Source organism: Eupeodes corollae, chromosome 2, assembly GCF_945859685.1.
Source record: "Eupeodes corollae chromosome 2, idEupCoro1.1, whole genome shotgun sequence".
Classification (NCBI taxonomy): domain Eukaryota; kingdom Metazoa; phylum Arthropoda; class Insecta; order Diptera; family Syrphidae; genus Eupeodes; species Eupeodes corollae.
This window is the reverse complement of record NC_079148.1, coordinates 8,129,282-8,154,510: the sequence shown is the minus strand read 5'-3', so window position 1 is coordinate 8,154,510 and position 25,229 is coordinate 8,129,282. Positions and strand designations below refer to the sequence as shown.

At 35.0% G+C, this 25,229-nt stretch overlaps 1 protein-coding gene across 1 annotated transcript in view; it reads right to left on the bottom strand.

Moving 5' to 3' along the window:
* LOC129944056 (phospholipid-transporting ATPase ABCA1-like) overlaps positions 1–22,720 on the bottom strand; it is a 32,622-nt gene extending 9,902 nt beyond the window's left edge. Inside the window, exon 1 of the mRNA XM_056053215.1 lies at positions 22,434–22,720. The gene's annotated coding sequence lies outside the window, so the exon portion shown is untranslated. The remainder of the gene's footprint in view (positions 1–22,433) is intronic.
* Positions 22,721–25,229: the final 2,509 nt, after the last annotated feature.

Sequence of the window (25,229 nt, the reverse complement as noted above, 5' to 3'; positions counted from 1 at the left end):
CAGAGTCAGGGAACAGACACCGACAAAGCTGATGACAATGTCGAGGACGACCATGTTATAAGCGGAGTCGAGATCCCCAGCGAGTTGCCGGGCCCCAGCTCTGCAGCTAAAAATAATTAAAAAACGCGCTGTAGGTCATCCAGATTAATCTGAACACTCTAAGTGCGCTTCAGATAATCTGAGAGTTTTCCTTAGTGAGGGAAACTTCGACATTGGCGTTATCCAAAAACCGTGGATAAACGGCCTCAAGGTGCGAGGATTATAAGACAACCAATACGACCTCTTTTATAAAACCGCAGATCAAGACCAAGGTAATCCCAGAACTTGTATTTTAGCTAAGAAACATTTAAAAGGTTTTTTATGTTCAAATTTTAGCACTTCCGATCTGACAGTTGTCAGATTTGAAGACAAGAATACACAGGGTTTGCTGATGGCCTCTTTTTACTCTGTCCATAATGCACCATCACCTCCAAATCACCGAAGCTAACATCAAAAAGGCAAACCTTCTGATCGGAGGCGACGCAAATGCTCGGCATTCCCTTTGGGGAAGTTCTGTGATCAATGAACGAGGTGAGTCACCTTTTGATTTTATTATTGAAAATAATATGACCATTCGTAACAGAGGCAATACTCCCACTTTCGTCTTTCCGAGCTCGGAAAATTATGATGGATGGGAGGATGTGCTTGATGTAAACAACCGTAATTTATTAGTGGAGAATTGGAGAGTTTCCCCTTTGAATTCGTTTTCGGATCACAAGTGGATTCTTTTTCAAATTAATTTCGAGTCAAAAAACCCGCCACCTTACAGAAATCCCAAAAGAACTGACTGGACGAAATTCAGTCAAATTGCGAATTCCAAACTAAGCAACTTACCGAATCTCACTGAATCGATTGGAGACCTTGAATCAAAGGTGAAAGCCTTTGAAACTTGTATAAGTGAAACTTGTAGAGTCTCTTGCCCAGTTAAATATAGCCGTAAAACCCTTCCTTCGTGGTGGAATGAAGAACTGTCGAGTCTTAGGAAAATGACGAGGACAATTTTCAATACCTGCCACAAACATGAGTTTTACCAACCGTATAAAGACTCTCTTCAAATTAACAAACAAGCCCTGTCATCAGCCAAAAGACAAGGCTGGAAAGAATACTGTCAATCAATCGAAGACATAAGGAACTCCGCAAGGCTCAGCAAAGTTTTATCGAAGGAACATTGTAATCCTTCATTTCTAAAAAAGGCTGATGGAACCTGGACAAGCTCTCCAGCCGAATCTCTTGAGCTACTGATGAAAACGCACTTTCCGGGTAGCGAGAGTGCTAACCCCCAATTGCTTGAAACCACAGAGCTAAACGTAGCTCATATGGAGCATGTCAATTGCGTTATAACCAGAGAACATATTTTGTGGGCCATCAATACTTTTTCTCCATATAAATCCCCAGGCATGGATGGCATACTGCCAGTTATGCTTCAAAAGTTGCATGATGTGGCAACTCCATGGCTGGAACAAATTTTCAAAGGATTACTCCTTCTCAAACATGTGCCAGGAAAGTAAACCTCTGTGTGGGCAACGAGTTGGGGACCAGGATTTAACCAAAGTAAAACTGAACTGTTGCTCTTTACCCCCAAAACTAAAGTACCGACCTGCACGCTACCTCGACTCAACGGTCAAATCCTATCATTGTCTTCCACTGCAAAATATTTGGGAGTTATACTCGACCCTTAACGAAACTGGAAACTAAATATTGAAGTACGGGTTAAGAAGGCCTGTGTTGCTTTCTACACCTGTAGCAAAACTTTCGGCAAAAAGTGGGGACTTCAGTCGAAGATGATTTTATGGACGTAAACAGCCGTAGTACGTCCAATCTTAACATATGGTTTGATTGTGTGGTGGCCTGCTCTTAGCAAAGCCTATAATATTGATAAGATAAAGAAGGTTCAGAGAACAGCTTTGCGTGGGCACCACAGGGGCCATGCGTACTTTCCCAACGGATCTTCTACCAATCGACCTTTTTATTAAATATAGCGCTATTAGGCTGAAGGAATCAAACAGCTTGTTGTCAAAACCTTATGGTCACAGCAACACAACAAAATTGATTCCCTCAGATATTATCTGGGTAGACACTGACTACTGCACTCCTACTTTGAGCCTTAGTAAGGGTTTTAAGGTTATTTTTCCATCCAGAGAAGATTGGGAGGATGACATCGTGTCTATAGGTTTCGACACAACCATCTTTACTGACGGCTCAAAGATGGAGTGCGGAGTTGGTTCTGCGATCTTTTCTGAGTCCCTTAATGTAGCCAAATCCTTTAGGCTTCCTGACTTTGCTAGCGTTTTTCAGGCTGAACTGCTGGCAATAAGGAAGACATGTAAGATACTTAAACAAAACCCAAACCAAAACCGAAATGTGGCTATCTTTACAGACAGTCAGGCAGCTGTCAAAGCCATTAACTCGGCCATATCCTCATCTAAATTGGTCCAGCAATGTCGCGATGAGCTTGCGATGCTGAAAATTAACCTCGGTGTCACCCTGATCTGGGTTCCGAGCCATAGTGGTATCGTGGGAAATGAACGGGCTGACGAGCTAGCCAGGCAAGGATCGGCCCTTCATAGCTCACTTGCGGAAATGGTTAACATTCCTCTTGGCGCTATGAAGGGTAAAATCAAACTGAAGTTGGAGCAATTTACCCACCTGCATTATATCTAGGAAAATATGGCCCACCTATAATAAAACCCCGACAAACGATCTTCTATGCGGGCCAAGGCAGGACACAGCCAGGATTGTTGCGGTTTTTACCGGACATTGGCCTATAGGAGTTCATGCGGAGAAGTTTTTTTTGACGGAGTTGTAGTAACCAAAGAGAAAGTGAAACGGTAATCCGTTTCCTCTGCAAATGTCCTGCTTTGGCAAACACCAGAATGAACTTGATGAGCTATCTGAGACAAAGATTAGAGACCTAATCTTTTTTCTCAATGCACCAAAATGGCTCTAACATAATCGCTATGAAGCTTCTCTATCAATCTATCCCTTTCAATCAAAGGTCAAACAAGTTTTTGGTATCGAAACGGCGCACTACAGCGCTTATTGGATCTCAGGCTAGGTTGCCTTGAGATCGCCATTTCTACCTACCTACCATAAAAATGAATAAAAATATCCTTTCATAGGAGTTTCTATAATTATAAACTAAATCCAGAGCCGTATTAGCCATTCGCGACATCGATCTTGGGCAAAAACACATATCGCCGTTTGCATCTTAACAACAAAACTTCTTCAAATAATCCCCATCAGAAATTGGAAATAATTACCGTGTTTTGTTGGAAAAGCTTTCAATAGTATAGTAAGATCTTACACCGATAACAAAAACAACATCCGCAGTATGAATACTACCGATAAAAGTTAGAGTAGAAAATTTCTATGGATGGGTTTTTGACATTTATACGAGTATCGAATGGATCTTATGTGATTTTTTCTTTCTCAAATGTTGGTACGATTGATATTGCATTTGTATCTCGATGGCTGTGTTCGTTGAGAAGTTGTGCATTTGAAATCATGTGTTTTCCATTGGGGACAAAAATCAATCTGTTACTGTTGATATTATTTAGTTTTGTTAATAAAAATGAACTTACTGAGCTTATTTTGCAAGAAAAAACAATAGAAAAGATAATTAAGTTTTGCTATGCTTGCACCAATGGTTTATCTCGGTTTAGATGAAATAAATCTTTTTGGTTTTTCCACCGCACAAGAATATTTAAATATGATTAAGTTTGACAGCACTTTCTAAAATGCAAATGGTGTTTCGATGTTTCTTATGGAGTGCAAGTGAGATAGTTTGATTCGTGTTAAACAATGAAAAACTGAATAGTTCGGCTAGTGATCTTCAAGCTCGATACAACAGCAAATCACATTAATGTAGTAGTCTACGAACAAACCCCCTCCTTTAAGCAATTGTCCATTTTATTAGTTTAAGTTAGTTTTTTTTTGCTAAAGTTAATTTGAACTTTTGAGTTTCACAAAACTTTCTTCTACTTGTATATTTTTTTTATTATTATTCTGAAAGGTCTTTCAGATGTACCAATTTTTAAATACACAAATCTAACTACTTCCGATTGGTTTTCTTGGGAATGTTTTACTATACTATTTATAGAATGTCAAAAAAACAAGGGTAATATGTAACTACTTATCGAAATTCATTTCAACTTTTATTTCAATTACATGTAATTAGTAATTGAAGTTTTTTGATTACAATTACACGTGTAGTTTAGTTTATTCCTAAAACAATCGGTTGTAATTTATTAAATGTTAACTATTTAATTACATTTTTTTGTAACGATTACTTTAAAAACCAATCGTTCCTGCTTTTTCGATCATTACATTTGCTTTCAATTATACATTCGATAACATGTAATTAGTAGTTGAAATTCTTCAATTACATTTTAAATTAATTAAAAAAGTGTGTGGAGGTTTCAATTACAAGTAATTGCAATTAAATTTGTTGATATAATTTTTTCACAATTCTATAATATTCTACAAACATCACATAAGGCGCAAGTTTTACTGGTTTCAGTCCTGAGTAAGTCCCTTGTGTTCCATTGATAACGCCTATTATTATTTTATATAATTTCAGTGCACACGTTTCAATGCCTAATCATAAAGGCTGTGCAGAGGCAAATTGCACGTTTCTGTAAAATAAATCAATATTAGATCAAAAAACATGACATTACAATTTAATTAAGTAACGATTGTGACTAAAGTCATAGTCACTAGATAATGACACATTTTCGTTCTTTTGCGATAATGCTTTAATGTACTTTTTTAATGGGAATTCATAGTGATTTTTTAAGCGTTTTTTTTTCAGAATTGCTTAAAATTTTAGAACTTTTCAATCATCACAAAGTAACGACTACTTTTTAAAATTAATCCGTCACTTAGTTGAATAACGATTACCAGTGGCGATTCCTTTTTTGATTACCTTTAATTTGACAAACTAACAACATATAGGGCCCTATTATGACTCGCGAGTCGCAAGAAAAATTTAATAAATGTGACTATTTGGTATTACCGTTTGCGAATCGCCTAGTTGACATTCGCCTAAAATGTCAAAAAAATAGCGAATTGAAATCTCGCTCTATTACCACTAGCGAACGTTCGCTTTTATCTGTCAGAATCGGTCGAACTCTAATTCTTCGTGACTTGAAGAAATTTACTGTTAAATTTGAAATCGGTGGTTGTTTGTTTGTTTTATTTTGTTTTGAGAATAGTTTTGGAAAATAAAGTAAAATGAGTGGCACTGGAAATAGAAAAAGGTAGTGAATGCTTAAAATTAATGAATGCTTAACAATTGCAAAAATAATAAAGAATTTTATTTGTATACCTAGCATAAAAAGAACCAACTCCAACCAATTTTCAAAGCTCGTTGAAATTATGGAGGTAAACCCCGAAATTGCGAAAGGTATAGGATCTTTCGGATCTTCAAAATAAACCAAGCAGAATATTGGGATAGGTTTGCCATTGATCTCAACTCCCTAGGGCCTCCTTTACGCGAGGGAAAAGAGTGGCATAAGGTATGTTAACAAAAAAAAAATCAGAAAAGCATTTAATAATATTTTTCATAAATATAGGTTTGGCTTGACTACAAACTAAATTTAAAAAAGAAAATCGCAGACAATAAGAAGGATGTAGTTGCAACTGGTGGAGGACCTTATGGGCAGCTTTCTCTATCTCCTTTGGAGCACGCAGTGGATGATCTACTCAGCCTTCAAAAGGCTGTGAATCCTTCAGGGAATACTTTTGGAATACGTGCTCTTGAAACTGAAGTATTTCAACATCTTGAAGAATCAGAAGTAGATGTTCAAGATATAACATTGCCATAATCTACACACCAAAACTTTCTCCGCTCTTTCGTTTTCATCTTCATCTTCAAAAAATAAATCAACACTGCTTATTATATTTTGTTTTATTTATTTTACTTTTTTCCAAATTGTAAACAATATATCATCAACAATAATTTTCAGTCTTTGACGTTTCACCGAGTCATGACGTTACATATTTCACTTCTTAAAGTTGGTAATATTGTTTTCAAAAGCGAACGTCGAAGTTCGCCTTTCATAATACCACGACTTAGGCAATTCGCCAAATCGTTCGACTTGAGTCGAACGTTCGACTCGCGAGTCATAATAGGGCCCATAAACACAATAGGTGGTGCTGTAGTCTAACCTCACAGTTTTCTATCAAACAGAACCATGTTCACACCAATTATGTTGCATTTTCAATGAAATAGATGATAGATGGCATTGTAGTCTAACTTCTGTGGCAACTCCATCAGTGTCACAAAACATTACCAACACATCAGCAAAAGTAGCAGTGCCAAAAATAAGAAAGAGAAAAGAGATTCTGTTGCCACGACAAATTTACGAGTATTAGCTCAGTTCAGTGTGCGCCTTCGTAAAGTTTATATTACTTTTCCTTTTAGTAATTTTTAATAAAAGATATATTATTTATTAGTCTTCGACTAAATCCTAATTTTTTTATTGGTGTAATAGTCATTACACTAAATTGGTGACCCCAATCTTTTAATAAAAGAAGATTTTTATTTTCCTTGATTTTACTGCAAAATATAGGTTAACTTCGCAATACAAAGGCGGCTATATTCAGCTTTAACCTCAAAATCATCATGTCGGACCTCAGCGCTTTGATCAAGAGCCGAGGAATCATCAAACAAATCACAAAAATTTTCAATTTTTTCTCCGTGGATCATCTACAAAGGCCGAAATAAAAAACAAACTCGACCAACTTTACAAAGATTTTCACACTGTTCAATCAGCTATTGAGCAAAAATCCACGGAAACCAGTGATGACGATGAAATAAGCAGAGACAAAGACGGTCAAAAGTTATGCTTTTATCACAAGCAACAACAACAACAACCAGGGAAACTAACTGAGCTGTCGTCAGTTCAGACGGTTGGCAACAGCAACTTCAACAACAACAGCAGCTTCAGTAAAGAACCCCGTCTGCACATTTTCGATAAAGGAGCAAACACCCGCTTTCTTATAGATTCTGGATCAGCAGTTTCAGTCATTCCGATCTCAAAAATTAACCAACGCCTAGTTAGTGCAGATCTTAAATTATACGCAACTAATAAATCTGAAATCAAAACTTTCGGCTATCACATCCTTAAACTCAGCCTTGGCCTGCGGAGAAGTTCAAGTGGTCTTTCATTTTAGCTGATGTTCAGTCAGCAATTATCGATGCAGATTTACTTCAGCATTACCATATTGTCATTGACCTCACACAAAAATGTCTTATACTCGTAGATGCAACAACAAATCTCATGATAAGTGGAAAAGTGACAGAGGTAAACGAGTTTGGAATATCAACTTTAAGTGTTGGAGCAGTACAAAGGGGTGAGTACCAAAACCTACTCAAAGAGTTCATCGATGTCACTACCACCTCAACACAGCCTAAAACAAATATCGACCTTTCTGTATGTAACTATATCGAAACAAAAGGCCCACAAGTTGCAAGTCGTTTCAGACGCCTTTCAGGAGCTAAACTGACAGCCGCAAAAACTGAAATGGATTTTCTCATCGAAAAAGGTATCTGCCGACCCTCCAAAAGTCCATGGGCCAGCCCACTGCACAAGGTAGCCAAGAAAAATGGTGGTTGTCGAGCTTGTGGGGACTACAGGCGTTTAAATGCACAAACTACACCTAATCGATATCCAATTGCTCACGTTGATGATGTTGCGGAGAGACTCCACTGAAAAACTCATTTCTCCATTCTCGATCTTGTTCATGCATACCACCAGATTCCGATGGCTGCAGACGACATTAAAAAAACAGCTGTTTGCACCCCGTTTGACCTTTTTGAATACCTATTCATGCCCTTCGGTCTGCGGAATTCCTCACAAACATTCCAGAGGTTTATGGACTCCATCTTCAGAGGTATGCAATTTGTATTCTGTTATATAGACGATATTATCATCATGTCTGAATCTTCTGAGCAATATCTTAAGCATCTTCAAGCTGTCTTCACAATTTTAATTCAACATTCTTTAACCATCAATGTCAATAAATGCCAGTTCGGAATGGCAGAAATCAAGTTTCTTTGTTATGTTATCAACAAGGATGGGTGCAAACCACCGCCAGAGCGTGTCTCCGCCATTATCAACTACGAGCGGCCTGAAACTTTTTGTCATCTAAGGCGATTCTTAGGTATCAATTACTATATGCGCTGCATACCACACGCAGCAGATCTACAAGCTCCACTCAACGAATTTCTAAAAAACTCCAAGAAAAATGACAAACAAAAAGTACCTTGGAACAACAAAACTAATGTTCGATAAATGCAGAGCAAGTCTGGGCGAAGCAGCACTTTTAGTTCACCCAGTTTCTACAGCACCTTTAGCCTTGACTACAGACGCTTCTGACGTTGCACTTGGAGCTTCCTTAGAACAAAAAACTGACAACATCTGGAAACCGCTGGACTTCATCTTAGCCTTTCAAACAGTCTTAGTGCACATTAAAGGTGACGAAAACATTGTAGCTGATGCATTTTCTCGCCTTGCTCACTCGAACATCAACGAGATTACTATGCCTATAGAGATAGATGCAAGAGCACTCTTCGAAGCACAACGTGAAGATATAGAACTCAAGAGTCTCATTGAAGGAACAAATTTACTGAAACTTCAAATAGTCCATCTTGAACCTGAATCTCCAATCTACTGCGATGTGTCAACAAGATATATACGACCATATGTTCCAAAAGAACTCAGGAAACGCATTTTCACGTCTGTGCATGGTCTTTTACATCCAAGTGGAAAAGCAACAGTCCAGCAAATCAAGCTGAAATATGTTTGGCCATCTATAAAGAAAGATGTCATTAGTTGGGCTCGCAACTGTCTTTCATGCCAAACATCAAAAACTCATCGGCATAACAAACTGCAACCTAACCACATTGACATGCCAGACAGTCGTTTTGATCATGTTTATTTAGATTTAGTTGTCTTGCCCATGGTTCAAGGTTACAGGTACTGCCTCACTATGATTGATCGATTTTCTAGGTAGCCAGAGGCAATTCCGTTGAAGGAAATGACCGCCGACACTATTGCTACGGCCTTTTGGACTCATTGGATTGCAAGATTCGGTTGTCCTAAAACTATCACCACTGATCAAGGGACGCAATTTGAGTCAGCACTTTTCAACGCTTTGACAAACTTGACAGGAACCAAACGTGCTCGCACAGCAGCGTATCATCCACAGGCAAATTGGATGATTGAACGTTGGCACAGATCTTTTGAAGCAGCCTTAATGTGTCACTCATCCTCAACAACGCCATGGACAGAGCTTCTCCCAACAGTACTGCTTGTGTTGAGAACGTGTTTCAAAGAGGACTTGAAGGCGTCTGCAGCTGATTTGCTTTATGGAACTTATATCAGACTTCCAAATGAATTTTTCATAGACGAAAACATGCCTAATCCAAATCCTCAAAGTTTTTTGGAAAAATTTCGCGAGCACATGCGATTGCTAAGACCTGTGCCTTCGGCACATCACATAAAAAAGAGTGTATTTCTCCTTAAGGATCTATATCAATGCTCACACGTTTTGCTTAGAACCACGCTGTAAGAAAGCCATTGGAGCCTCCTTACACTGGACCATTCGAGGTACTCGAAGGATTATCGGACCGTCTCTTCACTATTCGAATGAATAATAAAGATGTTAACTTGTCAGTGGATCGACTTAAGCCTGCATTTATTGCTCAAGAAGAAAGACCAACTGAAATCAATGTGCCAAATGAGCAATCCAGCCAGCAGCAAAAACTCGAGCTTCCAAGAACACCAGAACCCAGCCAGAGCCAGCAGCATCAATTTGAGTTTCAAAGATCTCCAGAATTCATCATCAGTGTCGCAAACATTACCAACACATCAACATGCCCCAAAAGTAGCAGCGCCAAAAATAAGAAAGAGAAAACAGATTCTGTTGACACGACAAATTTACGAGTATTAGCTCAGTTCAGTGTGCGCCTTCGTAAGGTTTATATTACTTTTCCTTTTAGTAATTTTGAATAAAAGATATATTATTTATTAGTCTTCGACTAAATCCTAATTGTTTTATTGGTGTAATAGTCATTACAATAAACTTCTGTATTTTAAGATAAAACAGTTCCTGCTTTTCGCAGTCTTCAACTCGGTGAATTTTGCGTTCGGAAACCCATACAAAATCCAACTGACCCACTAGCTCAAACTTCATGGCCATAGACAACGTCGTTCGTTCCCTGACTGGGTTTCGAATCGTTTCGAAGAGGACCACAATTTTGGCCGAAAAATAATCTTTAGTGATGAGGCATGTTTTTGGATGAATGGATGTGTTAATGCAAAATTGCCATATATGGGACGACACAAACCCTCGCTAGGTTCACCAGGTCATAAAGCATCTTCAAAAATGTGTTGTTTGGTGTGGATTTTGGGCCGGAGGAGTAATTGGTTTGTATTTTTTTGAAAACGACGTTATTGAGGCGGTCACCGTCATCAGTGAGCGCTACATAACGATGATAACTAATTTCTTATGGACAACATGTGGTTCTAGAAGGATGGCGCTACGTGCCAAACAGCAAACGCCACGATTGACATTTTGCATGATCGATTTGAGGGTAAGGTTATATCTCGCAGGGGTGATGTGAATTAACCACAAAGTTCGTGTGATTGGTAACCGCTAGACTTTTTCCTGTGTGGTTTCTTGAAGTTGCAGGTCTATGCAAATAAACCACAATCGACCGATGCCCTGAAGGTGAACATAACCCAATCCATTGCCCAAATTCCGCTGGACCTATGCGAAAGAGTTATTGAAAATTGGACCGTCGGATCCGTGCCTCCGTAAGAAAGAACCCAGAAAGACAAGTTCTAAGTTGGATAGAAAGACTGCAGATTAACGATCACAAAATTCAACACCGAAGGGGTTTTCAGGTATTTTGTTTTATGAAAACTTATTTCATTTTATTACATATACACACTTTCTGCAATAGTACTTTTATTTTCTAAAATCTGACATAAGAAAAAGCGACAACGAACTGATTTAAAAATAAATGTTTAAAATTGCTGCAGAAATAACTTTTCAATTAGGTATTTCCGTTTCTGTGAGTTAACAAGTTTCTGATAAAAGCAAGAAGTCGTTCAAATTAGTAGAAAAGTGATATCAACCCTAAAAGTCTTAATTTCTCATCAGATTCATTTAAGCAGATAGAGGTTATTTATTTTTGAATTTCAATGATATCTTGAGTCGGATTTAGAATGATCTTTTTTTTTTATAACACAAATTGAAGTCATGATACTGAAATGTTTGCAACTGAAGTGCATACAGTAATGGGGTTTAAGCAATTATAAGAACCTTATAGGCTTTTTACACCAAGTCCAAAACCCGGTTATCGGTTTTTGCCCAAAACTCAAGTTACATTTTTGGTAAACCACAAGTTTTCTATAAAACCAACCGAAAACTAATAGCAATTCAAAGTTGAACTAAACAAACAAACCTTTCGAAACATTCAGCGCTCAATTTAATGTAAACAATACAGCTGATGGCTACTGTCAAAACAAATATTTCATTTTGAAATAAATTTGGTCGTGGTTAGTAATATTATTTATACGATTTCCTTACAAAATAAGAATTAGCTTCTCCTTAGTGAATTGTTTGGACCGATTGAAGTGAACTAAGAGGATAGCGGCATGCAAGGGAGCTTGTAGTTCTTGTTGGTTCATGTCGTGAGCCCATTCCACTATTCCCCAAAACTTCACTTTAAACTCTTTTTCTAGAGGAGCTAATGTTACGTCAAAATCAATTTGAATTGGTTAAAATAAATTGGGTGGCGCGACAGTCCGTTGAGAACCAAGGCCTAGTGACTTACAACTCTCAACCATTCCTGTGTGCGAGTAATGTTGTCAGGAATGGAGGGGACCTACAGTTTATATGCCGACTCCGAACGGCTAATTTTGAGAAAACACTTTTTCATGACAATAGTTAATCTTGGAGAATTTGTCAATTCCTCGCAAGAGGCAGTACCCGTGAAAAGGCTTTAGATGGCATAGGCAGGGATCGAACCCAAGACCTCTAGCATGACAGTCCAACGCACTAACCATCATGCCACGGGTACCACTATAATTTGAGAAAAACAAAACTTTTTACTCACAAATTTCTTCACCAATACAAAATTTGACAGCCGGTGCCAAATAAATGTATGTAAATGTCAAATGAAAACATGTAAATGTTCGATGTGAACGATTTTGGGTTTGGTGTGAAAAGGCTTTTGTTATGACTTATGACAGCTATGAAAACAAAACAACAACATTTTGACATTTTTGTTTTCTTCAAATCCTTTACTAAGGTTTTGTTCTTTCAACTTTATCTGTCAAATATTTTGACAAGTCAAGGTGCCTAGAATCAAAATTCATTAAAAATTTCAACGGAAAGCTTTTTTGAAATTTAAAAAAACGTAAAACTAATAATATAACGTCTGAAATAATTATATGACGTTTTTGACTAGTAAAATTTGTAGGAAAATAAAATTCGACAGCAGTTTTACAACAAATAAAAACTAAAAAATTTAAAACTGATTTCAAAATAAAATATATTAAGATAAATATAAAGGCATTGAGTTGAAACGTATTTATTATCTTATAAAGGATCCGCCAAAAAACTTTTTTTTGAAAATGCTATAAAAACATCGAGTGTAGCTTCGGCTTTGTGGTACGTAGTGAGCCGTCCTGTTGAAGCCAAATGTTGCCAATGTTCTTCTCTTCAATTTTTGTGAAAAAAAATTCGTTCAAAAGGCCCGATAACGATCGCCATTGACTGTAACGGCCACTCCTTGCTCATTTTCGAAGAAAAATGGTCCAATTATGCCTGTGGACCAAACAGTGACTCGTTTTGGGTTTATCGGCTTTTTAATGTATGCGTGTGGGTTTTCTGTGCCCCAAATGCGACAATTTTGCTTGTTTTCATACCCACGAAGATCGAAATAAGGTTCATCTGAAAAGTTGATTTTTTTGTCAAAATCGGCATCTTCTCTAAGCGTTGTTCCCAGCGTTGTTGAAGCGCATTCACAACCATATTCGTTCATCGATAGGATAAAACTAGTTATCTGTCAAATTTAAACATGAGCTAAGTGTTACCGTTCACGAAATAAGCACTAGTTGAAAAAAAGTAAGATGGCGGACACTATACATAATATTGTTGCCAGCATTTGGGAAAATGTTTTCAAAAATCAAATTTACAATATTTGTTTGACATAAATTAAAGTTATTCCAAAAATACTACTAAAGTGTTTTGAGATGATGAATATCTGGACAGAAAATAACTTTAATTTATGATTCCATTCTTTTACAGAAAATGTTTTGCAAGTTATTAGGGCACCATTCTTTCTGTTCACTTTTTTTAAGGGTATTGGATGTCAATATTTATGTCTTTATTATATTTCTTTTGTATTTTTGAAACGTTGAAGAACGTGTTAAGAAGGCCTCTACTGCTTGTAGGAAAACTTCTAGTAAAATTAGGGCCTTGAATTGAAGGTAATTTTGTGGACCTACACAGCCGTTTTACGTTCTATTTTGTTTAATGGGTCGATCGTGTGATGGCCTGTGCTTAACAAGAAATACAATATCGAGACACTAAGAAAGGTTCAAGGAAAAGCACTACAGGGTCATTTCGGTCCTTCGCAACAGATGCCTCAAGTGTTATTCCCAAATCCTTCCAGTGGGCCTACACATTACGATTGATATTGCATTTGTATCTCGATGGCTGTGTTCGTTGAGTAGTTGTGCATTCGGAATTATGTATGTGTTTTCCTTTGGAAAAAAAAATCAATCTATTACTGTTGATATTATTTAGTTTTGGTAGTGAAAATGCACCAACTGAGCTTATTTTGCAAGAGAAAACAATACAAAAGATAAATAAGTTTTGCTATGTTTCCACTTAAGGTTTATCTCAGTTTTGATTAAATAAATCTTTTTGGTGTTTCCAGCGCACAAGAAGATTTAAAAATGATTAATGGATGAATCACAAACACCCTTCAGCTTCCTCTTCACTTGACGTTTACGAGTTCAGCCATGTTAATTCAATGCATGCTATCACAATGGACCTTCTAAATCACGTTTCGTTTGACAATCGTAAGGAAAAGAACGTAATGTAACGTAATGCGACTCCAAACGGAAGCTCTAGTTCAATTATCTGAACATTTGCTTTGTCTGACAGCTCAACAGTTGTAAAAAAAATGTCGACAAACAAAATATTTGCTCATTGGAGGAACGAAATAATAGAAATGTCATTCAAAGTAGCCTCGAAGCATGTCCAGCGTAACGCAGACGAAGCTGAAGCGTGTTTGTGATTCAGCCATAAGTTTGACACCACTTTCTAAAATGCAAATGGTATTTTGATGTTTCTTATGAAGTGCAAGTCAGATAGTTTGATGCGTGTTAAGCAATGAAGAACTGAATAGTTCAGCAACATATAAGAATACGTTATCAACTGCATGTGCAATTTTTGATTAAAACAAAACAATATTTTTTGTGCACAAACATACAAATAAACAGACCATAATGCATTATCTATTAAACCAACTAATTTACACATTATTTTCTTCTCAAATTTTGACTCGACTCCGATCTCCGACGGGAACCGAGTCAAATCAAACTTATTTCAACTCGATTCAGGTATATAAAGAATTGAGGGGATCTTCAAGCTCGCTTTTCCAGTTACAATTCATTAACATAAGTTAAAAGTATACAAAATAAAAGGCTAGTAAGAACAGAAGGTAATTAGGGCTTAAAAGTTCTTATGTGAGTGGGCCAATTTATCTGGGTTTTTCTGTCTACACAGTACACACCCAATTCAAACTCCCGATACAAAAATTTACTACAATACCAAATTCATCCGTTTATGTTTTGGAAACATGCGAATGACAAACTACATAGAAAATGTATGAAGATAATAAAATTTGTGTGGATTTCATAATACCGCTCCCAATTTCTAAAAAAAGATTTGAAAATAATTTAAGGGATATAAAAGAAGAAACGACATAATTTGACAATATTGATTTTTTTCTTGATAATATCTTAGCTTATAGACAACTATTTTCTTCAATTTTTAATAATAGACAAAAGAAAATACTAAAATTGTTTCAAAATTAAAAATTTGTTGTATTATATCGACCTTGGGCTGGACCCACATCACGCATGCTTCAACATGTGCAAAATACTGACAACCTACGTCACATGTTTTAAAAATAAACACTCCTTACTTTTTGCGAAAAACAATATTTTAATCAATTTGTATTATGTATTGGCAAAGTACCGTAGTTTTTGTTTTTGTTCTTGAAATGTCTATCTTTTCATAAAGCTTTCTTGTGTAGTAATAATGACATCATCAGACTTTTCTTGTGGTAGGTTTTATTTTTATTTTCAAGAAAAACGAAACGAAACAACACGAGCTTAATGGTCTTGTCCTTTATTCCTTCCTTAATTCTTAAACCAACAAGGCAACCCAACTGAAAGTCCTTAAAGACTTACACGAAGGATGAATTTTATGAAAACGACAACCTTATCCAGCATTTAATTTGTTTTCATACTTTATCTATAGACAAACTGAATTACCTAGAAAAATCAGTATCGGAAAAAGTTAAATCATTGAACATACTCGTAAACATTCTTAACTAAATAAGCTATTTTCTTTTTAAGCTCAGAAAAAAAGAGTTCTGAACTAACTTCAAGCATAACGAACACTTTCTGAACATTCTCTGAACACTTACCTGTCACTATTTGACATTTTTGAGAATTGACTTGTCATTTTCTTCTAGAGAAACAAGAAAAAAAATTAAATTCTTAAATTTAAACTGAAAAACTAATTGTGATCATAAAGTAGACTGACACTACTTCACTCTTGCGCCAATTTAATTGCTTGACATTTTTCTTTCAATTTGAGCTGTCAAATGCTTGAGTTCAACTCGGTCCGGCTAGTTATATTATTCTAAGCTCATAGAGTACTCTCTAAACAAGATCAAAATACGTTTGGAATGGAAAAGCAAACAAAGATTGTAGATAAGACCGTTCAAAAAACGGTTGACTGTTCAGGCTCTACTCTGAATTATTAGGTGTTAATCTTTTTAATAAACACAGATCCTTTTTTGACAGGTAAATTTCCTGCTTTCAGTTTAAAAACAAAATTTAAAAATTCCGATGCAAATTTTTTAGCTGCACATGAAATTTCTATAGCTGTTTTCTATAATTTGACAGTTTAGAATGTCAAACTGCGTTGATATTTTTCTTTCGGTAAAAAGTTTGACAATTCTGGCTGGCGGCATCATCCGTGTTTTTATCTTTCGAAAAACGAGCTTCCTTAAAGTGAATACCGAGCACTATCTATTGATTTGGACAGATGTCACTTTTGAAGCTGTAATTGTTTGACATTTGTAAAGTAAAAACTACTCATTACTAAGAATAACACAAAAACGCTTTTAAGTTGTTAAAATTCGGTGCAGAAATTAAAGTTATTTAAGGTTGTATTAAAGCACCTTCTTCGTTGGCAAAGAGTAAGGTTTTATAGGTTTGAAACTTCAGTAATGACTTTTCAAGGCGGTCGATACCACCAACGTCATGTCTTCTCTGATTAGGTCTTATAATTGCGTCAAAATAGTTCGGGAAACTCAAGAATGATTGTTAATGAGCCTCTACATTTTCAATTTGTCACTGTTTGGTATGGTTTTCCTACCGAAACTGACGGTGTGAATGGACCTTACTTGTAAAACTGTTACCGTGAATAGTTTGCCCTACCGGCCTCTTGTTTTAAGAAGATATTGATGTTGACAACGGACTTCATATTCAATTCAATTTCTCAAAGATACAATTTACGATTTACGTGTATGTACATGGAATGTGCGTACATTCAACCGACCACGCAAAGCAGAGCAGCTTGCTGATGTTCTCGCCGAAATCAAAGCTGATGTGACAGCCATCCAGGAGATGCGATGAAATGGGCCAGGCAGTTATTTAGATGTGGTTTTGCTGACAGAGGGAAACTAAGGCAAAAAGTTTTAAGCTTTCGGGAAGTAAGCGGAAGACTGACGACAATCCGCATTAAGGTCAAATTCTACCACCTGAGCCTTATCAGAAAAGGATGACAATACCAAAGAAGAATTCTACGAGCTCCCCGACAAAATATATGAACAATGTCCCGAAAACGATGTTAAAATTCGCCGGGCAGATTTTAACGCAAAAATTGGTAAAGAAGGCATCTTTGGTAGGTCAATCGGAAGACATAGCCTACACGACATCACATCTGTAAACGGACTCAGGCTTATCTTCCTAGCCGAGAAAAACATGGTGTTGAGTAGCACCAGATTGCCTCGCCCAGATATCCACAAGGGTACTTGGCGGTCCGACGATGATCGAACATGCAACCAATTCGATCATGTTGCTATTGACGGAAGACACTAATCTAGCATACTTGGCGTTCGTATGTACAGTCAGCAAACATAGATTCCTACCACTACCCTAGTTGGTGCTAAACTGCGCATACGAATATACATGGAAGCTCTTAGGCGAACAAAAACTTCAAGGAGGAGATTCAACGTTGGAAGACTGCAGCAGGAGGATTCTGCCAATGCCTTTGCCGACAGAGTATCCCTAGAGCTTGGGAAAAACCCTACAATGGACGAGATGTACCCAGAGACCCACTGGCAGCTTTGCAAACAATCCATCAGGAATGCTGCAGAAATGGTGCTAGGTTGCTCACAGCCGCCACTAAGGAACCTCTGGTTTTACTCCGAATGTTCTCAGGCAAACAAAGCCAAAACGGAAGCATACAGATTGTGGCAGCAAAAGAAGACACGATCTTCCCGCCAACTCTACGTCGATAAGAGAAGGGATGAGAACTGCTTGCTCAGAAGAAAGAAAAAAGCTCATGAGCAGCGTGAAGTCGAAGAGATCCAGGGATGTTTTAACAGGAAACAGGTGAGGAGCTTTTATAGAAGAGTCAAAAAGAACACAACGGGATTCACTAGCCGCCCTGAAGCCTGCAAAGATAAGAAGGGGAATACCGTGGTCGAGACGCAGTCAATGCTTAAAATCTGGAGAGATCATTTTAACCAGCTGCTTAATGGTGATGAAGTCAACGATTCCGCTAGCGAGCAGCCACGTCAAACGCAACACTAACGCTAATAAAAGTAGCACCATCTTTTAAAAATCCACATAATATCTTGGATATTCAGATGACATCGACATTATGGGAAGAACCAAACGAGCAGTGACCGGTTTTTTCTCTAACGTGTAGTCTGAGGCGAAGAACATGGGTCTTGACAGTAACGAGGACAAAACAGAGTATCTACTGTCATCAAATTGAGTCGATTCACACCTGTCAAAATGTGACAATTGACAGGTAAACGAATTTGTTTATCTGTCAATTCTGCAAATGACATCAACGCGGAGATCAAACGCGTACGATCTATGGTCCGGTTTGTGTCGACAGGCAACATAACATCTAGCGGAAAACTCAGTGTACAACGCTTAAGATTGCTAATGCATGTCGAGCGAATGAACATCGAAGCTCCAGCCCATAATGGCTGAATCACAAACACCCTTCAACACGGCTTCAATCGTAAGGAAAAGAACGTAATGTCACTCCAAACGGAAGCTCTAGTTCAATTATCTGAACATTTGCTTTGGCTGACAGCTCAACAGCTGTAAAAAAATGTCAACAAACAAAATATTTGCTCTTTGGAGGGATATAATAATAGAAATGTCATTTAAAGCAACCTCGAAGCAGGCCCACCGTAACGCAGACAATGCCGAAGCTGAAGCGTGTTTGTTATTCACCCATAAGGTATTCAACGCCAAGCCTGAGGGAACAGGAAGCAGAGGAATGCCTCATCTCCGGTGGAGTGATCAAGTTGAGGCCGGCGCACGTCAACTTGGTATTCGAAAATGGAGGCACCAAGCTAGAGATCGAGTTAGCTGGCGAAAGTTATAACTTGAGGCCCAAGAGCACAAGGCGCTGCAGTGCCAACTAAAGTAAAGTAAAGTAAAGTAAAGTAAAGTAAAGTAAAGTAAAGTAAAGTAAAGTAAAGTAAAGTAAAGTAAAGTAAAGTAAAGTAAAGTAAAGTAAAGTAAAGTAAAGTAAAGTAAAGTAAAGTAAAGTAAAGTAAAGTAAAGTAAAGTAAAGTAAAGTAAAGTAAAGTAAAGTAAAGTAAAGTAAAGTAAAGTAAAGTAAAGTAAAGTAAAGTAAAGTAAAGTAAAGTAAAGTAAAGTAAAGTAAAGTAAAGTAAAGTAAAGTAAAGTAAAGTAAAGTAAAGTAAAGTAAAGTAAAGTAAAGTAAAGTAAAGTAAAGTAAAGTAAAGTAAAGTAAAGTAAAGTAAAGTAAAGTAAAGTAAAGTAAAGTAAAGTAAAGTAAAGTAAAGTAAAGTAAAGTAAAGTAAAGTAAAGTAAAGTAAAGTAAAGTAAAGTAAAGTAAAGTAAAGTAAAGTAAAGTAAAGTAAAGTAAAGTAAAGTAAAGTAAAGTAAAGTAAAGTAAAGTAAAGTAAAGTAAAGTAAAGTAAAGTAAAGTAAAGTAAAGTAAAGTAAAGTAAAGTAAAGTAAAGTAAAGTAAAGTAAAGTAAAGTAAAGTAAAGTAAAGTAAAGTAAAGTAAAGTAAAGTAAAGTAAAGTAAAGTAAAGTAAAGTAAAGTAAAGTAAAGTAAAGTAAAGTAAAGTAAAGTAAAGTAAAGTAAAGTAAAGTAAAGTAAAGTAAAGTAAAGTAAAGTAAAGTAAAGTAAAGTAAAGTAAAGTAAAGTAAAGTAAAGTAAAGTAAAGTAAAGTAAAGTAAAGTAAAGTAAAGTAAAGTAAAGTAAAGTAAAGTAAAGTAAAGTAAAGTAAAGTAAAGTAAAGTAAAGTAAAGTAAAGTAAAGTAAAGTAAAGTAAAGTAAAGTAAAGTAAAGTAAAGTAAAGTAAAGTAAAGTAAAGTAAAGTAAAGTAAAGTAAAGTAAAGTAAAGTAAAGTAAAGTAAAGTAAAGTAAAGTAAAGTAAAGTAAAGTAAAGTAAAGTAAAGTAAAGTAAAGTAAAGTAAAGTAAAGTAAAGTAAAGTAAAGTAAAGTAAAGTAAAGTAAAGTAAAGTAAAGTAAAGTAAAGTAAAGTAAAGTAAAGTAAAGTAAAGTAAAGTAAAGTAAAGTAAAGTAAAGTAAAGTAAAGTAAAGTAAAGTAAAGTAAAGTAAAGTAAAGTAAAGTAAAGTAAAGTAAAGTAAAGTAAAGTAAAGTAAAGTAAAGTAAAGTAAAGTAAAGTAAAGTAAAGTAAAGTAAAGTAAAGTAAAGTAAAGTAAAGTAAAGTAAAGTAAAGTAAAGTAAAGTAAAGTAAAGTAAAGTAAAGTAAAGTAAAGTAAAGTAAAGTAAAGTAAAGTAAAGTAAAGTAAAGTAAAGTAAAGTAAAGTAAAGTAAAGTAAAGTAAAGTAAAGTAAAGTAAAGTAAAGTAAAGTAAAGTAAAGTAAAGTAAAGTAAAGTAAAGTAAAGTAAAGTAAAGTAAAGTAAAGTAAAGTAAAGTAAAGTAAAGTAAAGTAAAGTAAAGTAAAGTAAAGTAAAGTAAAGTAAAGTAAAGTAAAGTGAAGTAAAGTAAAGTAAAGTAAGATTTTGATAAAAATCGAATTGACAGTTTTTTTTTATAAAAAATAAAGTCCTAAAAAAAGCATTACACAAACTTGGTAAAAATTGAATTTCGACTCAAATATCTTTTCAAAAATTTGAGATATTGGCTTCCAACTAATTTTTACTTTTAAGAAATATTGTTTTCAATATTCTGCAAAATTTTAAGAAAAATCAAATTGACAGGTTTTTTTCACAAAAATTAAAAACCTAAACAAAAAAATAAATAAAAGTTGGTAAAAATTGGTTTTCGACTCAAATATCTTTTCAAAACTTTGAGATATTGGCTTGAAACTACTTTTTTCTTTTAAAAAAATATTGTTGTCAACATTCATTAAAACTTCAAGAAAAATCTAATTGACAGTTTGTTTTACAAAAAATAAAAACCTAACAAAAAAAAAAACAATACTAAAACTTGGTAAAAAATTACTTTCCACTCAAAAAGCTTTTCAAAAATTTAAAATATTGTCTTCAAACAATATACAGAAAATATTGTTTTCGATATTCAGTATTTTTTTTATAAAAATCCAATAGACCGTTTTTTCATAAAAAAAAATCCACAAAAAATAGTACGCAAATTTGGTAAAAATTGATGTTCGGATCTTGATATCTCTCAAATTAATTTCATTCATCCAATTTGTAAAAATTTGAGAAATACTTAAATTAGTAAAAATTTGTTTTCGACTAAAAATCTATTTAACTAGAAACTAGGTTTTCAAATTAAAATATTTCTTTAATAAAAAATGTTGTTTTTAATTTAAATATTTTTAAGAATAATTCAACTGGAAACTTTTTAACCCAACACGAAAACCTACAAACTTTAAAGCAAAACAAATCAACAGAAGGGATGGGAAGTTATGAGTGTGGGTCGCATCCCAGCCTTTTTTATAGAAGTTTAGTTTAATCATCATTTTAAATAAATTGTTGCTATGTTTCATAGTTCACAGATGATTTGTAAGCATAAAATTAGGTTCACATTCCTTAATCACTATGAACTAACACATTAACCCATTTTGAATAAGTTACTCCTATATGACCTCATCTAATCGATAAAAGTCGTCTTCAAAAAACTCGACCTCTCTTCATATACGCAATTTCAGCCATTTTTATGCACTACCCACATAAAATTCCATACGAACTTAATTATCTAGCTAGAGGTTGTAATTAAAAACCCGAAAAAAGAACACCCTTTATAATAGAAACAAAATAAAGTTCATAATTTTCAAAACCCCCACCTCATAATTATCTCAACAATAGCATTAGTTTACTGAAATAATGCATTTTCGCCCCATATATTCGAACTTAGTCGAATTATTGTCTTATCTCCATCAAGCCTGATGTGTTTAATCAAATGCACTTGTCCTCGACTTCAATAACACTAAAAAACTATGAAATTGTTAATAAAGTAAATCGATTAGTCAACAATATGTAAAAAGCTTTCTCTAGACAGTCGGGCGGTCCGGCGACGACACACGGCCGGCGGCGTTGGAGTTAAAGGTTAGGTAGGTACTTCACCAGAGCTCTCAGACTTTGAGTAAGGAACTTTAATAACAATAATATGCACTTCAGGCCTTGTAAATGACAGTGACAGCAACAATATGGTGCAAGCAAACAAAAATCCAAGGTCGATATTGTTTATCAACTTTTAACAAAAACCTACAAATGACAACGTCAGATATTTAGTGTTGTGGGAAGTTTGGATATTTCGCTGTTTTCTCTCACGTTGAATAAAACTCATCACTTTAAAAAGAAAATTGAATTTCAAATAAATTTTAAAACATTACAAATTATTTTCACTCACAATTATTCATATTTTTAAAATCTCAATACTTTGCCACACGAAATATTTGTGTACTTTTTTGAGGTTCGAGAGAAGAAATTTTTTGAAAATATTGAAATTATTCACACGTGTAGCCAATAATCACAACCACAACGGAAAAACTCTTTTCATTAACTTTTCTATATTTATATACAGTTGGAAATATTATAAATTTTTAGTTAAAAATGATTTGGTTTTCGAGTTGCGGAGAAAAACTTTATCGTGCAGCCTCGACGAGTTTATAACTTAAACTGAGTCTGGTGAGAACAAAATTTTATTTGATGACCACATTTTCCGTATGTGGCACCAAGAGAGGTGGCAAATATCCAAAGAAAAGAATATATTAAACTACTATACGTCTAAACGGTCTAAGTCTATAGCTACCGTTACCTACCACCTTTCTTGCCGGCTGATACTAGCAGAGGCAGAAGCAAAGCAGAGCAAAGCCGGCGCGCCTTGAAATAAGTTGTCTACATAAAGAAAAAATAAATACACTTTTTCGCAAACACAAAACGTGTAGGGAGATACATAGAGGGGACAGGGGGGAGATACCCTTTCATTCATGGTCGATAGATAGATTGGAGGCAGCGATGGTATACAGAATTGGTGTTATTGCATTTTTCAAGAAAGTTAGTAGTATTATTCATATTAAAATATTAAATGCTAAAAGTCTCTGTACTTAATATTTTTTAATTTCCCATATGAAGTTTTTATTGTAAATTTTGACAGCCTATTGTTATGGATTTAACTAGTTAGCAATTTACTAAGGGACTACAACATTTTAAACATTTCTTTTCGTTTTGCTAACTAGTAAATTGCTAATTGCGTTTTATTTATAAACGAGCATCCAAACATGTCTAAAAAGTGACAGTTCGTGAAAATAAACAAAGCATATTTGCTTAAACGGACCTTGCAATTGGAAATTCCAACTTTTGACTGGGTCATTCCATCCTCTGTTATTAAAGAATATTTGTATTTAAGTCTTATGGATTAAGCAAATTGCTTAAAATTAAAGAAAGTAGCCGTTCCGTGATTTTTATTTATTTATGTATTTATTCGTCTTAAAAGTTACACACTCTATTTAGACTAATAATTATGATACATAACATAAAATAAAATAATAATTTACTTATAGCATTATAACAAATTTAGTAATTTATGTTTCAAAACATTTCTACCTATAGATATAAAAATGAATTTCAAAATCATATTCATTAAAATCCATATAAGCTCTTGTGATAACATTATACTAAGCATAGCTAGTACTGAGTTTCTAGAAGACGGATAAAGAAAAAACATAGATAACAAAACTGGACAATCAATATTAAAATTCAAGACATCAAAAGCAAAAAGTATTGAGTTTAAGAGCAATTAAAATACACCTCATTTCATAAGATGCAACATTTTAATAACCAAATATTTTTCGTAAGGCAAATTTTGTGAACTTTTTTATACCACAAATGCTAGACGTAAAGAGCTCCATATAACGGTACAATATTCTAAATGTGGTCGGACGAGACTATCTTTTGAATTTCGAATAACAAACCCTAGCATAGAGTTTCCATTTGTGATCGCATGGTCTATTTGATGTGAGAAATTCATTTTAGATTCGAAGATTATGCCTAGATCTTTATGGCTTTCAAGTCTTTGTTAAGTGTCGTTTTGAAGTAAAATTATTTAAACCATTTTAAATTTTTTTTTTATTTTATAAGTGAATTTATGGAACTGAATATTTTCAAATCCACAGCAAACAGAAGACATTTAGAAAAAGTAAGATGTAATGGTAAGTCGTTAATAAAAATGATAAAAAGAAGTGGTCCGAGTTGACTACTTTGAGGAACACCCGAAAAATGTATAATTTCCTTAAACAATTTCCTTATCAATTTTCTCCACCTGTTTTCTAGCTACCTAATAGCTCTTTATCCACATTAGGAGCTGAGAGTATAATCCATATAAATATATCTAGTTTTTTAAGAGAACACAATGTTGAACGCGGTCGAAAGTCTTTGAAAGATCAGTCAAATAGTGTCGACTTGAGAACACATTTCCATCTGTGATAAACAAAAATTTTAAAATATTGATAAGTTTGTAGCAGTGGATCTAAGATTATACAATTTGTTTTTTTACTACAGCTTCGAAAACCTCAGGAATTAACTACAGTTTTGCAATTGGTATGTAATTTGCAATCGAACTTTTTGTAGTTTTTATGAAAGGGAGTTATTATAAAGTATTTCCATTCATCTTAGAACTCACCATTACTTAAAGAAAGGTTAAATATTATACAAAGTATGTAAGCACAGGGTTTGAAAAGAATTGGTGGAACTTTGTCTGGTGAAATAGAAAAACTTTTTTCAAGAGATACAAAAAGTACTTGTATGACATTGTCTACAGATAACTGTAAATTACCAAGATCAACCATTGGACCTGAATTTATTGTGTTAGCATAGTATAGTCTAATAGAGATGGTTATTGCATTGAAGTTTTTTCACGGGTACTGCCTCTTGAGAGAAATTCACAAATTCTACAAGACTATTTCTTGTTATGAAAAGTGCTTTCTCCAATTAGCCGTTCGGATTCGGCTTTAAACTGTTGGTCCCCTCCACCCCTGACAACAGTACTCGCACACAGGAATGGTTAATAGTTGTAAGCCACGAGGCCCTAGTTCTCAACGGACTGTTGCACCAACTATTGTTTTTGTATTTATAAATTGATGTAAAATGTTTAAATCGTTTAAAATTGGGTAAATCACTTCTTAAGCATAGTAAATTGGAAAAAATG